Raw genomic sequence first — 15,739 nt, 5'->3', positions numbered from 1 at the left:
TAAACATGACAAAGCTCAAGCAGAAAAAAATATTACACTAAAGATGGTCATGTCTAATACCTATGTCACATCTTAATACTAGAGTGATGCATCACAATTTATTCTAGAAAAGAAATTACCAAGTCATTAAAAAAAGTATTTATGCAATTCCTGTGAAGGTAAATGTCTATTTGTGCTCTCTTTTCTAAGAAACTTTATCAGAAACGTATTATTTACTGGGTCTGTAGACAGATAATAGTGATATTAGTACATCTATTAAATTTTATAATAACCAATGCTGCAGTAGAGCTAGAAACTAGATATTAAAGAAAATGAGCAAATATGTACAAAGGAAGGCATGAAACAACATTCATTAGCCATAAGGCATATCATAAGGTAGTAAAAAATCTCTCAACTAGAAAGACAGTAGTCATAACCAGGTGTATAGACATAAAAATATTTCTCGTCATTTCATTAGGCATTTTAGTAAATATCATAAATTAGAAGCTCAACAGTATAATCATATGTTTTCAAGTTTGAGCGTGTCGTATTTGCGATGCTTTCTACAAAGGAATGTCAATAGTGAGGATAATGGCCTCCCTTTTTTTTCTCCACCTGTGCCTCTGAAAGGCACACACTAATGGCTTTTTTCCAGGCGACTGTTGCACAGCTGGGTGCCCACGACGCATTACGTGCAGGTGGTCATGTAACTTTCTTACCGAAATATTTACGACACCAGTTTCCGCTACAGTGACAGTCTCATATGAAATTTCACAGGTCGAAAGTTTACGTTACAAATGTGTAGAAACAAAATCTTATGAATATAACAGTGTCCAAAAAATTTTCGCCGGTATTGTGATACATTCACGCATTTACACACATTTCATAACTCTTAAAGTACGATTCTTGGCTTCCAACATCCTTTTTCACAAGTCAGAGTCCCTAACCACTATTCATTACTCCTTACCTTATTACACATATATATATTCGTCGACATGTCAATCTTGTGACGACACTTCAATATTTCATCATAATAAATACATGGTATAATCAAATTCCTCATATAGCATCAGCTTATTGATCATAAACATACCTCAGCAGCATAATACACATCGTCGTCGTAAAAATAACATCATAAGACCTCAGTCAAATCTCAAAAACGTCGTAGCTTTCTGCAATAATTTCAAAACCTAAAAAAAATTCTCTGCTCATTTCAATAGTGTCATCTACCTCAAACGTACTATAAAAATCATGATCTCATACCAAATACATCATTCAAAGCTCTCATAGTATCACAATGGTTCCAAAAAAATGTGAACAGTTCACAAAGTACAGACAAAATACAATTTCATAAGTGTGAAATTATCCAACTGTGTAATTGTGTAAACATGTGTCACTGACATAAAAAAAATTTGTTTCTCTGTTAAATAATCAGATAGCTGTGTAATTCTGTGTTGGAGAAATGTGGTACCGATGTGTAAAGTTATATAAGCAAATACCATATTAGCTAGGGCTCCTTGTGCTTGCCAAACACACGGTACACAAAGTAGGCGTGTACCCCCCTGAGGATTAATGTAATTATATCCTCAGGTGTTACAGAATACAGCAATGGAATGAAATGTATCACGGAAAACTTTCTTTGTAATTCAAAAATCTTTAAAAATAAATGTTTTAAGTACAAAATTAATCACTCAAATGCGTGTACTGTAGCGCTAAACTGTGCGTCTTGTTGCAACATAATCTCTGTGGAAGTGTCATAGTTATCGTCCTCCGAAAGCTAAGTTCTGCAGAAGTCAATGTACTTACCTCATGATAAACAAAAGTGAAATGCTTTGCGTATAGATATCGTAGTTATTATGCTTATTGGCGTGATGAAGAAAGTACTGTACAGTAACGTATTGTTGTGCCACGAAAAAGGCTGTCTCATTGTTGGTATACCACAAAAGTTATTACTAAAACATGTTTTACTTTCCAGAATAATCCAGAAAAACTGTGCAGGTATAAAACAGAAACACCACAAAAGCAACATTGTAAATTGTCACTCATTAGTAGCGTCATGATGAAATCGTGTAGCTGTCACATAAACTAACCACTTTGTCATCTGGTATCTCACAGAAAGTACTTTAAATCCAGAATGTATTTTCAAGTAAACCAAAATGTTGCATTAAAATCTCATTAGCAGTACCAGTATATGTTCTAAGTATGTAAGCCTTATAGTCGCTACGTGATCGTGGAACTAACAAGCAAGAATGTACAAATAACAACATTGTGTCGTCTGCTCACTATAACAATGCACTCGTAATTTCTCTTTAAATAAGTTCTCTTGGTTCCTGACTGGATATTTAACTTCAAACATTGTTGCATGTTAACAGTTTGTAAGTGTGACAAAGCTTACTAGTAACTTGAAGTGAAAAGTTATATGGCAAAGACAAAGTTAAAAAGCAGATTATCTTTCAATAAACGGTTTCACATGCGAAATGTGGTGCAAGCCTTTGCTCTTCCTAGTACACAGAGTTTCAACTTTAACGAAATTATCATGTGGTGTACGTCGGTAAAGAATACTGGAATTTTTCTCAAGGTTAGCGTCTATGTTATTTTTCCCTGAGCCAGCGGGCGCACGTGGCTGCCTGTGGTGCGAGTCATTGTCTGTTTCTTTCTTGGCGCGCGTCGTTACTGGGATTAGGACACCTAACTTCTACAAATTCACCTTGATGAGAAGGCCCTGCCCTGTTTAAAGCTCGCCAGTTCTGATGGAATTCAGGTCTGTCGTTTTGACGGTAGTTTACATAGTTTCTTGTTTGTGGGTCATGTGGTGGAGAATTTCTCCCAGAATCGTAACTGCGTGGTGGACCGTTGCGTCTAAAGTTATTCTGTCTCCCTTGATAATACTTATTTTGGTTCCCATACTGTCTGTTTCTCTGATTGTCTCTGTGATAGTCATTACCGCGGAAATGCGATCTTTCTCTGTAATTATTACTACTCTGCCAATGGTTGTCATATGGGTGGTGTCTGTTTTCGTCACGATTTACGTTGTAAGAATAGCCTTGTCGTGTCCAGTTATTATTTCTGTCATTGCGGAATTGTGACGCATGTGACCTGTAATTGTTGTGTTCCTGTTTTCGCATTCCGCGATTGTCAGTGTCAATTTCTAATTCTTGTAAGAGTCCCTGAAAAGCTTCAATGTCGTCTTTGCAACGTCCTGCCAAAATAATATGTCGTAAATGTTCAGGTAGTTTGATTAAGCAAATGCGGATGAGTTCTGAGGGGCTGTATGGGTTTGAAAGATACTGATTCTTATGCAACAAAATATTTCATAAGGCTGGAAAATTCAGATTTTTCGAAACGTTTCATCATTATGATGCTATGTTTTACTCGGTCTTGTGTAGCTTGAGACCAATACGCTGAGAGGAAGGCATGATAAAATTCTCCTTCACTGTGACAATCGTGAATGACCGATCGCATTCTTACTGCTGGTTCATTCTCCAAGTAGCCACACATAAATTCTAACCTGTGCTCCAATGACCAGTTGGGAGGGAAACAATGAGAGAATTGATGAAGCCATGCTTGTGAATGAATGTAGTTGTCAGAATTCGTAAATGTTTTGAATTTACGTGTAGTAATGAACAGCTTATAGTCAAAATCATCGTGTCGGCGAGTCGCATGTCGGTCATTGTTACGTCGTTTCGGCGGTTCCATCTCAAAATTCGGTGTACCTTGCCAATTTCTTTCATAATTTCCGAAGTGCCCTGAGTTATTATTTTGTGGCTGTTCCGTATTTCTATGTCCCACTTTCCGTATTGGAGCGCGAGTGGCCTGTAAAATATGTAATTTCTGTATTACCTGTGTCAACTGATCTTGTACTTCCCGGATTTCTCTTTGGTGTTGCGTATTAATTTGATTCTGATTTTGTTTGAATTTCCTAATTTGTTCGCACTCTTCTGTGTCATTAAAGACTACCGGTTTTGTCATTCAGATTATCATCTACCTTCTTAGATAAATTATTTAGCTGATCCGAAAGTTCAACTACTTTCTCTGATAATGAACTAATTTCCTCCATGTGTCTTTCTCAACCAATTTTCAGAGCATCTACTGTGTCCTTTAAGTTTTCCTGAGTTTTTGCAAGTTGCGTAACCGAATCGGTAGATGCAACTGAGTCAGTTTTAGCTTGCAAGGTGTCGTGATTTTCATGAGCAATAGTTTGCAGTTCTTTTATGGCTGCTTCGTGATTCTGTAATGCATTTTCATGCCGCGAAAAAATAGGTTGAAAATGCTCACAAATTTGTGTTTTTACATCATTACAGACTTTTTGACATTTCGATTCAATGTTATGTAACTCAGTAGTTAAATCGTCACGTGTTTGTTCAAGTGTGGTGTCTAACTTTTGAAGCTTTTGCTGTGTTTGTCTCTGATTTTGTTCCATTGTGTCTAACTGTTGCTGTGTTTGTCTCTGGTGTTGTTCCATTGTGTCTAACTTTTGAAGCTTTTGCTGTGTTTGTCTCTGGTTTTGTTCCACTGTGTCTAACTTTCGAAGGTTTTGTTCCATTGTGTCCAACGTTTGAAGCTTTTGCTGTGTTTGTCCCATTTGTTGTATTAATTGTAATAACAATGCACTGGTGTCTGAAACATGTTCCTCAGTGCTTTTCGGCAGTGAATTTGCACCGGCAACATTCACATTTTGACAAGCAGAAAATGTGTCTTGACTTATTTGAGAAAACGGTGAGACCCAAAACCTGAATCTACAGTATTTGCGAGATTGTGTCCTGTCATTTCGGATACCTGAGGCGAGCTATTGCCGACCGATCGATCGATAATGCTTCCCTGTTCACTAACTGTTTCACTGTCTACGCCATTATTTGACGCCCGCTCCATTTCCCTATGCACAATTACCAAACTACTACTTTGAATGTCTGTTAATTCATTACACAGTGGTGCTGATAAGCTACGCTCGTTGTCACTATTATTTCTCAGTTTACTTTGGAGCCTAGTGTTACGTTTTTCACACGCCATTATTGTCACAATATTTCACACGATAACACAGAAAATAAGAGAACACATTAACATAGCGCTGAAAATAATATCTAGTTAATTGGAAGCGCAGCTGCGAAATACTTGGTGCAAATCTACATGCATGCCACACCTGTTTTACTGTACAACAATGAAAGACTGCAACTACAAAGGAGATTCTCTCTACAATTACACGCTAGCAATAAACAATAGCTACACTAATTACACAAACTACAAGAAAAAAATCAGAAGATTCCAGTGAGGTATCCTCGGCTAAGGGTCGACATATGAAACGTCCCCATTGAACAATTATACATGACTGTGCTTAAACTGACACACAATATTTTTTTTACCGCAACGCGATCTGACTTTCAAAAATCCCTACAAAAGAATGGCCCTGACTAACATTAACTTATACCTTTCACAAATCACTTACCTCACAAAAATCTTCGTTACTCGAACTACTGCAATACAGCGAGCGCCACTACTGCCAGCTAAATAAAAGATTCAAACTACTGAAGGCACTAACTACTGATAGGAATTGTTAGCAAATGAAAGATTTTGATAGAGAACAAACAATGTATTTACCTTAATAGTCATAATATATATAGCAGTTCATGACATCCAGTCTTACAAATTTCAAAACTCCGCCATCTCTCTCCCCACATCCACCACTGCTGGCGGCTCACCTCCAACTGCGCAACGCTACGCGCTGTTCACATGCAGCTGCCCAACACTACAATGGCAGACAAGAATGCAAACTAGCCACAGACTGCACACAGCACAGCCAGTGATTTTCATACAGAGCGCTACGTAACGTTGCCAATAAGAAAACATAAACAGCCTACTTACAGATGTACTCTGTAAGTAGGCTGTTTAGGTTTTTATATTGGTAACGCCACGTAGCACTCTGTATGAAAATCACTGACTGTGCTGCGTGCAGTCTGTGACTGATTTGCATTGTTGGAATATTCGCTATTGTAGTGTTGGGCAGTTAGATGTGAACAGCGCGTAGCGTTGCGCAATTGGAGGTGAGCCGCCAGCAGTGGTGGATGTGGGGAGAGAGAGGACGATCTGGACGTGTCCATCAGAAAGAGTATATTTGTAATACTGGATATCATGAACGGATATATATATGATGACTTTTGAATATTGTTAAGGTAAATACATTGTTTGTTCTCTATCAAAATCTTTCATTTGCTAACTATGCCTATCAGTAGTTAGTACCTTCAGTAGTTAGAATCTTTTATTTAGCTGGCAGTATTGGCGCTCGCTGTATTGCAGTAGTTTGAGTAACGAAGATTTTTGTGAGGTAAGTGATTCATGAAAGGTATAGGTTATTGTTAGTCAGGGCCATTCTTTTGTAGGGATTATTGAAAGTCAGATTGCGTTGCGCTAAAAATATTGTGTGTCAGTTTAGCGTTGATCAGAATTAGCAACTACAGTGCTGTTTGCATATTCTTTACATACATTTTTCCCTATGTGAGTTGGAATCTACAAACAAACTCAAAACACTATCACTACATGTTTACTGTAGTCTTGGACGCTCTGTAGAATACCCGTATATTTGGGCCTGTGGTTCGTTCGCATGAAGCTGAAACCAGATAGCGTTCCAGATGTGTTTTATCGGGTAGCGATCAGACGCATTTGGTGGCCAAGACATCAACGAAATTTCACTACCATGTCCTTCAAACAAGTGTGACGATTGTAGCCTTTTGACACGGAAAGATGCCATCGCCGTTGGGGAAGACATCAAGCGTGAATTGATGCAGGTGGTCCACAATAATGTTCCTGTAGTCCACAGCTGGCACGATGCCTTTGATTACCACAAGCCACATGGAAGCCTGGAGGAATGTAGCGTTAATACCATCTGGCTTGCAGCCATGGTGCGGAGATGTTTCAAGCTGCCTTTTGCTTGAAAGTCATCATATCTGGACAAGACTGTCGACCTCGTGAAGCAAGAAGCGTGATTCATCCGATCACGCGACGCGTTTACGTCGATCAACCATCCAGTGTCAATGATCCAGTGCCTATTGCAACCATAATTGACAATGTCGGTGAGCCAACATGGGAATAAAAAGGTGTCGTCTGCTGTAGAGCCCCATCTCCAACAATGTGTGCTCAGTGATGTGCTTGAACCTGCATCGAAGTCGTGACATTTATCACAGCTGACAGATTATTTTACCCGACAGAGAGGCCAAGGCTCCGTTCTCTACGTTTTGTGTAGGCATGCATGTCCGACATTTTGTCGCCTATCAGTGGTTTCATCATTTTCTCTGTCACTTTCCATGGGTACTTACATTAGTAGCACGTGATCAGCCGACCAGCTTCGCCGCTTCCAAGATGCTTGTTCCTAGTTGGCAGGCCATACCAGTCAACACATTAGTCAAAGTCGCTTATGGTACTGGATTTTTCCATTTGCGGCCCATATAATCGCTTGTGTGATTCTCCACGAGTCTCTACTCCATGTATACGATGTTTTCCACAGGTTATATTATAGACACATTAAAGGGAAATTGATAGATGAAGTTACGATAAGGGCCACTTCCGGTATGTACCGATTGGATATAAAATAAATTTTAAGATCTGATAACTTTCAGGTCTCCCACTACACGGTATGTAACGTGGCCCACGCTGGGTGCTAGATAGTGGTTCTTTGGTGCGTAATTAACACAAGAAATAGTTCACAATTAAGTCTCTACTTTGAAGTGGGTAAGATAAGTAAGCCCAGCGGACTGTCAGCCACTAAAACTGAAGCAAAGTTGAGAAGGTCAAAGTATTGGTACACAAGGAAATGATTGTATCTAATCACACAAACATTGCATTGGCCAAAATACCAAAGTCCCAGAGATCCGTGCTGTAGAAGCCAAGTCTCAGACTAACTCGAGGATGACTGCTGGCGGCTTTATATAGCGTTGGAGGTGAAGATCAGGCGGGTAAAGTGGCGTCGGACAACAGGTCGCAAGAGGATTCTAGGAGACCTTCTGAATGAGGAGACATGGCAGCAGTCGGTGAACATCCCAGGTTGCTCATCCATGGAGAAATGACTAGTCATAGCTCTGGGCCGGCCTAAATGTGGATAAGGCGCCAGGACATGGTGAGACCTATTTTTGAGCACATGATGCCATGGAAACGAGTTGGTCTGCACGGACTGCTCCCTTTTGGAGTGATTTTGCTGCCGCCTGTTGGCTAGACGAGCTATCGAAAGTGCATTGGCTGTGTGCACTGCTGTAGCCCCTGGGACTTTTGGCATATGCCGCTTATGATGCAGCACTGTCAATTTTTTTTTTCACTACTTAAAAGCTTTCATTATTCGTCACTGTAATGTCTGCTGTAACCTTATTTTGGCTAACCTCTTGTTCATACTCATTCTGAAATGTTTTATGACATACTCGAATTTTTCCTCATGGTTGCTTGGGGTTCAGCTTTTGAGTACTGCCTTGATTTCAACAACATAGCATGCAGCGTATAGAATTGATACTTGACAATGTAGGAACATATATATATATATAATATACAAAAGAAGCAGTAATTACGTGGAGTATATCGATCATCGGCACAGCTAGCAGTCTCAACAGCAACATTATGCTGCTGCAGCATCTCCCACATTTCAACAGTTGAGCACTCCACAGCAATATTATGGTCCTGTTGTTCACCACTCAGCTGCTCATGAGGCTCATCCAAAACTTTAAGAACATATACTGTAACATATAGAATTAGTTCTTACATAACTAGCCCACACATACATACATATATTATACACACACAAGAACTGATGGACGTAAAAACGGAAAAAAATGTTTTTGGTACTTACATGCATCCCTGAATACCTGCAGATGTTTGCGGTTTATGCTGACACTGAAATTCTTGAGCCTTTCCTTAACTGGTAGGTGGTACATTTTAAGCAGTTTGTTGTTATTCGCCGCTCGGGATTAGCCGAGCGGTCTAGGGCGCTGCAGTCATGAACTGTGCGGCTGGTCCCGGCGGAGGTTCGAGTCCTCCCTCTGACATGGGTGTGTGTGCTTGTCTTAGGATAATTTAGGTTAAGTAGTGTGTAAGCTTAGGGACTGTCCCTTAGCAGTTAAGTCCCATGAGATTTCACACACATTTGAACATTTTTTTGTTGTTATTCCTACAAGTCCTCTAGAGGTGATTTTCTTGTAGCCCATTATGAATTAGTTTCTGATGCTCAAAATCAAAATTCCCTACGAAACTTTGCCACCAGTCGTTTGGCTGGCGAATGGTGCTGATGATAACGATAATGATGAATTTTGATGAACGGGTGATATGCAGGTTGTCTGGTGATAGGGGGGAAGCTAAGGAAGTCTTGGCAGGATGTTTTAGCACTCGACCTGCGTCTCTGCTTCTTCTCCTTTGGCTTTCCGAGCGACAGCTCCGAATTTTCATCTGGGGTGGTCTCTTCCTCGTTGGATTTTGGGTTGGGGTTGTTTTGGGGAAGGAGACCAGACAGCGAGGTCATCGGTCTCATCGGATTAGGGAAGGACGGGGAAGGAAGTCGGCCGTGCCCTTTGAAAGGAACCATCCCGGCATTTGCCTGGAGCGATTTAGGGAAACCACGGAAAACCTAAATCAGGAAGGCCGGACGTGGGATTGAACCGTCGTCCTCCCGAATGCGAGTCCAGTGTTTAACAACTGCGCGTTGGGTCTTGCTTCTTCCACGTTGTGGCTGGTCTCTTCCTCATTGAGGCTAGCCTCTTCCTCATCGAGACAGGCCTCTTCCACCCCCCAATAGCAGTGGAAACGGCATAGAAGTTGATGATCTTCACTTAGTAGGAGGACGTCAAGCAGCGTCTCTAGCTGTTCAGGGGACAATGGATGGGGCTGATGATGGAAAGGAGGTCTTGGTTCGTTGGGAGGAGTGAATGGGTAGGAACCGAGGTAATGGGGATAGATACCATCCTGGAGGGTTGTGGCAACCATCTTCAGCCCCAGCGCCATACTCTCCTTGTGTGGGAGGGGAAGCAGTTGGGTGACACACGTCTTGGGGTGCGACTATGAATGGGCAGCTCTGAGAGCGGCCATCCATGTGCATACAGTATTGGGAGCAGTCTGCTGTGTAGTGGCTAGCCCCTTTGGGGATGGGTGGCTTGAGCAGGCATTTCTGCCTCTATACTCATCTCAGTCGTGGCTATGTAGGTAACTGCCTGCATGGCAGCGTACACCTACATCATCGACTCCATGAAGGGGATGGTGAGGTAAGTGTTTCTCCTTTGACGGCCCAAAACTCGCTTGCGAGCATTTCACGCAGGTGCTGCAGCTTGTGGTGGTGGGGCGAATTTGCTCGGCCTCGTCAATTATTATAACTGCATCTTGCTTAAAAAAGTTCCTTCAAGTCGTAAATACATAATTATAAAAAACTGCAACATTTCCAATAAGAGATTTATTACTTATATGGAAAGAGGCTTTCAGGCTAAGAAGCTGCTAGTGCTTGCAGTGGTATAACATTTACGAATCCTTCTGCAGATGGAGATTGGAATAATTCCCCACTGTCCATCGCCATATCAACTGTTAACATGTATGGAAAAGTATCAGTAGATGGTGAGGAAGAATACACAACAAATAATATCTAAAATACAAAGGACGTTCAAAAAGTTTTGCAAAGTTGTCTCTAATTTTTTATATTTTTTTTGTTTCAGGAGAGGAATGAAATTTTTTGTGAACATACTTGGAACATTTAGCTATAAGTTGATATATAAAAGTATTTTCTTTTGTTTACAGGTGATCCATAATGTACTGTGAAGTAGATGCCAGGTTGCGACGAAGGTCGGTGGTGGAGTTCCTCTTCAAGACCGGCGATGACTCTGCCACATCGATTCACAGGAAGTCGCTCCCAGTTTATTGGGAGGACACAGTGGATCACAGCAGTATCCAGCGGTGGTTGCAGAGGTTTAATGAAGGTGATTTTCTCTACTGGGCAATCCACGATGCGGTAGACCATCAACGGCAGTGAGTGATGTGAATAAGGAGACCATTGATCAAATAATGCAAAATGAGAGATGTGTGACGATACGACAGCTTGCTGAAATGACTCGTTTGTCGTTGGGTAGTGTGATATCACTGGTAGTCACTAGGGTACAGAAAAATCTGTGCACATTGGGTGCCTCGATTATTGACAAGAGAAATGAAAACGACGAGGAAGAATGTGTGCGAAGGTCTCATGAAGACCTTTACTGAAGAGTGTAAACAGTGTTTTGATGGCGTCATTACCCAGGACGAAACATGGTTATCTTTTGTTCGAACCTGAGAGCAAAGCCCAATCCATGCAGTGGCGTCATCCGGGTTTCCCTCGGAAGAAGAACCCAAGACTTTCACGAAGAGTAAGCTGAAAGGTGATGGTCTCCTTCTTCTGGAATCAGTGTGGTGTCGTTTCCATAGACTTTTTGGAACCTGGCTCCATAATTAACCAGGACCGTTACTGTAGTAACCAAAACCAACAGCGGGAACGCCTTGGGCTCCGGATCGGAGCCGCCAGGCGGGGAAGCCGCCGGTGGTGGAGCACGCACCACCGGGTAGACATAGGACGAGTCGGACGACAGACCAACGACAACTGACAACAACCGACCACGACCGACTGTGAGCGACACAACAAGGTAGAGATAAACAACGGAGGCTTGTAGAAACAACAACACCAAACACCAAACGTAAATCCATTCGGAACCAGAGCCAGGCAAATGTCAACAACGAGCAACGACCAGAACGCAGTACCGCCGAGATAGAAACGAAATCCAGAGCAAGTATCAGACTGGCTGGACTACGGGAGAGCGGGTCCCTATATACGAAACCGGAGGGAGCGGCTATTGGCCGTTGTCTGCACGTGGCTTAGCGGTAGCGCCCTCGCTGCGCGAGAGCCGCTGCGCGGAATAGCCGCCGCGGAGGCGGAGCCCTCTATGGACTGACCACGTTCATTTGTTCTGCCGCGTGTTCGACTTCCGCGGCGGAAGGTACTAGAGTTACTGTTTGTCATTGGATAGGCTGCGACATGCCATCAAGACCCACAGACCACAGCTTCAGGGTCAGCTCATCAGACAGCACCATGACAATGCCAAACCCCATACAGGCCATATGACGCAGGAGAAAATCAGGAGCCGGCCGCGGTGGCCGTGCGGTTCTGGCGCTGCAGTCCGGAACCGCGGGACTGCTACGGTCGCAGGTTCGAATCCTGCCTCGGGCATGGGTGTGTGTGATGTCCTTAGGTTAGTTAGGTTTAAGTACACTGCTGGCCACCGTAAATGCAACAGCCTGAAGGAAGCATCCGAATCAAGTGAAATTTACACCATGGGTTTGCAGCGATGAGATATGCAACTGATTAGAATTTCAGCGCAGGCGCACATCACGCGCGCCTGTGGCGCCACCTCATAGCGCCATTTAAGGCTTGGCGATTTCGACGAGTGTACGTTTGGCACGTGTGTTTACCTTGTGGTTGATTCACAAGACGATCAGTTATGCCTCGTAGACAACAGCGAACATCGTTTGATCAAGTATCCGAGATCGACAGAGGAAAGATACTGGCTTACTGAGATTATGGATTATCATACAGAGAAATCGCTAGTCGTGTTGGACGAAACCAAACAACTGTAATGCGGATATGTGACCGTTGGATGCAGGAGGGTACGACGGACCGACGTGGTCCATCGCATTCACCTCGGTGCACCACTGCATGTGCTGATAGGCAAATTGTGCGCATGGCAGTGACGTATCGCTCAGTGACATCCCGAACCATAGCACAGCACATTGCGTCTGTAACGCATCATCCATGGTCTGCGCGTACCATTCGACGCCGTTTACAGCAGAGTGGTCTGTCCGCAAGACGTCCATTGCTTCGTCTACCATTGACGCAGAACCACAGACGTCTCCGTCGCCAATGGTGTGATGACAGACGGATGTGGACGGCAGAATGGAATGACGTTGTCTTTACTGACGAGGCACGCTTCTGTCTGCAGCACCACGATGGTCGGATTCGAGTGTGGAGACACCGTGGAGAGAGGATGCTGGACAGCTGCATTACGCACCGCCACACTGGTCTTGCACTGGGTATTATGGTATGGGGCGGTATTGGATATTACTCTCACACGCCTCTAGTACGCATTGCCGGTACTTTAAATAGCCGGCGCTACATATCCGAGGTGCTGGAGCCAGTTGTCCTTCCTTACCTTCAGGGCTCGGCCACAGCCATATTTCAACAGGATATTGCGCGACCACACGTGGCACGCATTGTCCAAAGGTTCTTCGTCAATAACCAGATTGAATTGCTTCCCTGGCGGGCTCGCTCTCCGGATCTTTCGCCGATAGAAAACATGTGGTCCATGGTTGCTCAACGAGTGACCCAGATTACATCCCCAGCTGCCACACCAGATGATCTTTGGCAACGTGTGGAAGCTGCTTGGGCTGCTGTACCCCAGGAACACATCCAACGTCTCTTTGACTCAATGCCGAGACGTGTGGCAGCGGTGATCTCCAACAATGGCGGCTACTCTGGCTACTGATTCTGGCAGGAACCACATGTTACAGACGTCTGTAAACGTAATCATTTGATACTTGGTCAACATGTTATCTACAAAATAAATTTTGTTGTGCTACCTCTTGTCTTTCTTGGTGTTGCATTTACGGTGGCCAGCAGTGTAGTTCTAAGTTCTAGGGGACTTATGACCTAAGATGTTGAGTCCCATAGTGCTCAGAGCCATTTGAACCATTTTGAAAATCAGGAAAATGGGTTGGGAAATTGTTCCTCATCCTCCCTACAGTCCAGACTTCGCTCCGTCTGATTTTTACCTCTTTGATCGTCTGAAGGCCCACCCGTGCGGTAAAATATTTGATAGTGAGAAAGACCTTATTTCCTGTGTCAAGCGATGGTGTAAAAGTGCGTAACGGAGCCTACATTGAGTACGCTCAATGTATAGCTAAATGTTTCAAGTATGTCCACAACAAATTTCATTCTCCTCCTACAACAAATAAAAAAATTAGAGAGGACTGTGCAAAACTTTTTGAACGCACTTTGTATGTATCAAGTCTTGAAGAAATTGCTTACCGTTGCTGTCACTTGCTGAGGTGAAACGTTGCATTCTGAATTGTTGGCTGGTTAACTGGTCGGCTCACAAGTATGTCACTGTCGTCCTGGCATCTGGCCTATATATTCTCACGTAATGTCGAGCGCATTTTCCGAGATAGTTACTGTGAAAATAGCAAGGTACATGTGTAAGATGTATGGTATAGACTAAAAGGACACATAAATTATGAAACTTATTTATTCATTAATAATAAGAGCACTTATTCATTGACATCATTAAACTGCATATCAAACAATGACATATATCTTTTATCCATCTTCGAACTTAATAATAACAATGCATTTTCGTAAGAATTCATAAATTTAGTCTTCTTTCCATTCATCTGGTAGTACAGAGGTGGAGAGTTGAAATATTCAAGGTTTTGTACTGATGTGTTTTTGTAGTGGCTCTCACCCAAGTAACATTTTCACGTAGACAACTGCATTTGTAAGTGTTTTTGACATACTTGCGTAATTTACCATCCTCACCCCCCCTTCCCTCCCGCCCCCCTCCCAGCAGACAACATGGTAGTTGAAACTTCCTGGCAGATTAAAACTGTGTGCCCGACCGAGACTCGAACTCGGGACCTTTGCCTTACGCGGGCAAGTGCTCTACCAACTGAGCTACCGAAGCACGACTCACGCCCGGTACTCACAGCTTCACTTCTGCCAGTATCTCGTCTCCTACCTTCCAAACTTTACAGAAGCTCTCCTGCGAACCTTGCAGAACTAGCACTCCTGAAAGAAAGGATACTGCGGAGACATGGCTTAGCCACAGCCTGGGGGATGTTTCCAGAATGAGATTTTCACTCTGCAGTGGAGTGTGCGCTGATATGAAACTTCCTGTCAGATTAAAACTGTGTGCCCAACCGAGACTCGAACTCGGGACCTTTGCCTTACGCGGGCAAGTGCTCTACCAACTGAGCTACCGAAGCACGACTCACGCCCGGTACTCACAGCTTCACTTCTGCCAGTATCTCGTCTCCTACCTTCCAAACTTTACAGAAGCTCTCCTGCGAACCTTGCAGAACTAGCACTCCTGAAAGAAAGGATACTGCGGAGACATGGCTTAGCCACAGCCTGGGGGATGTTTCCAGAATGAGATTTTCACTCTGCAGCGGAGTGTGCGCTGATATGAAACTTCCTGTCAGATTAAAACTGTGTGCCCAACCGAGACTCGAACTCAGGACCTTTGCCTTACGCGGGCAAGTGCTCTACCAACTGAGCTGCCGAAGCACGACTCACGCCCGGTACTCATAGCTTCACTTCTGCCAGTATCTCGTCTCCTACCTTCCAAACTTTACAGAAGCTCTCCTGCGAACCTTGCAGAACTAGCACTCCTGAAAGAAAGGATACTGCGGAGACATGGCTTAGCCACAGCCTGGGGGATGTTTCCAGAATGAGATTTTCACTCTCCAGCGGAGTGTGCGCTGATATGAAACTTCCTGTCAGATTAAAACTGTGTGCCCGACCGAGACTCGAACTCGGGACCTTTGCATGGTAGTTTTCCGTCAACCACATGGCGGTTCTACAAGTTTTGGGGCACTTAATATCTCTCAACACCTGTTGTGATGCAAAATTAGTGTTAAAAGTGCTAATAATGTGTCCTTCGCTTCTGAATGCTATGAAAGCGGTGCTTTGAATGATGAGTTCGAGATTTTCGTCGTCAAACCGTTTTATGTTTGCCACCAT

At 43.2% G+C, this 15,739-nt stretch overlaps 1 non-coding gene across 1 annotated transcript; it reads right to left on the bottom strand.

The window, feature by feature from the left end:
• Positions 1-14,607: 14,607 nt before the first annotated feature.
• On the bottom strand, positions 14,608-14,682 carry Trnat-cgu (transfer RNA threonine (anticodon CGU)). Its single transcript has one exon. It is a non-coding gene; the product is annotated as a tRNA-Thr (tRNA).
• Between the last annotated feature and the right edge of the window lie 1,057 nt (positions 14,683-15,739).

This window comes from Schistocerca nitens, chromosome 4 (genome assembly GCF_023898315.1).
Source record: "Schistocerca nitens isolate TAMUIC-IGC-003100 chromosome 4, iqSchNite1.1, whole genome shotgun sequence".
Lineage (NCBI taxonomy): Eukaryota > Metazoa > Arthropoda > Insecta > Orthoptera > Acrididae > Schistocerca > Schistocerca nitens.
This window is presented reverse-complemented; position numbering and strand designations above follow the sequence as displayed.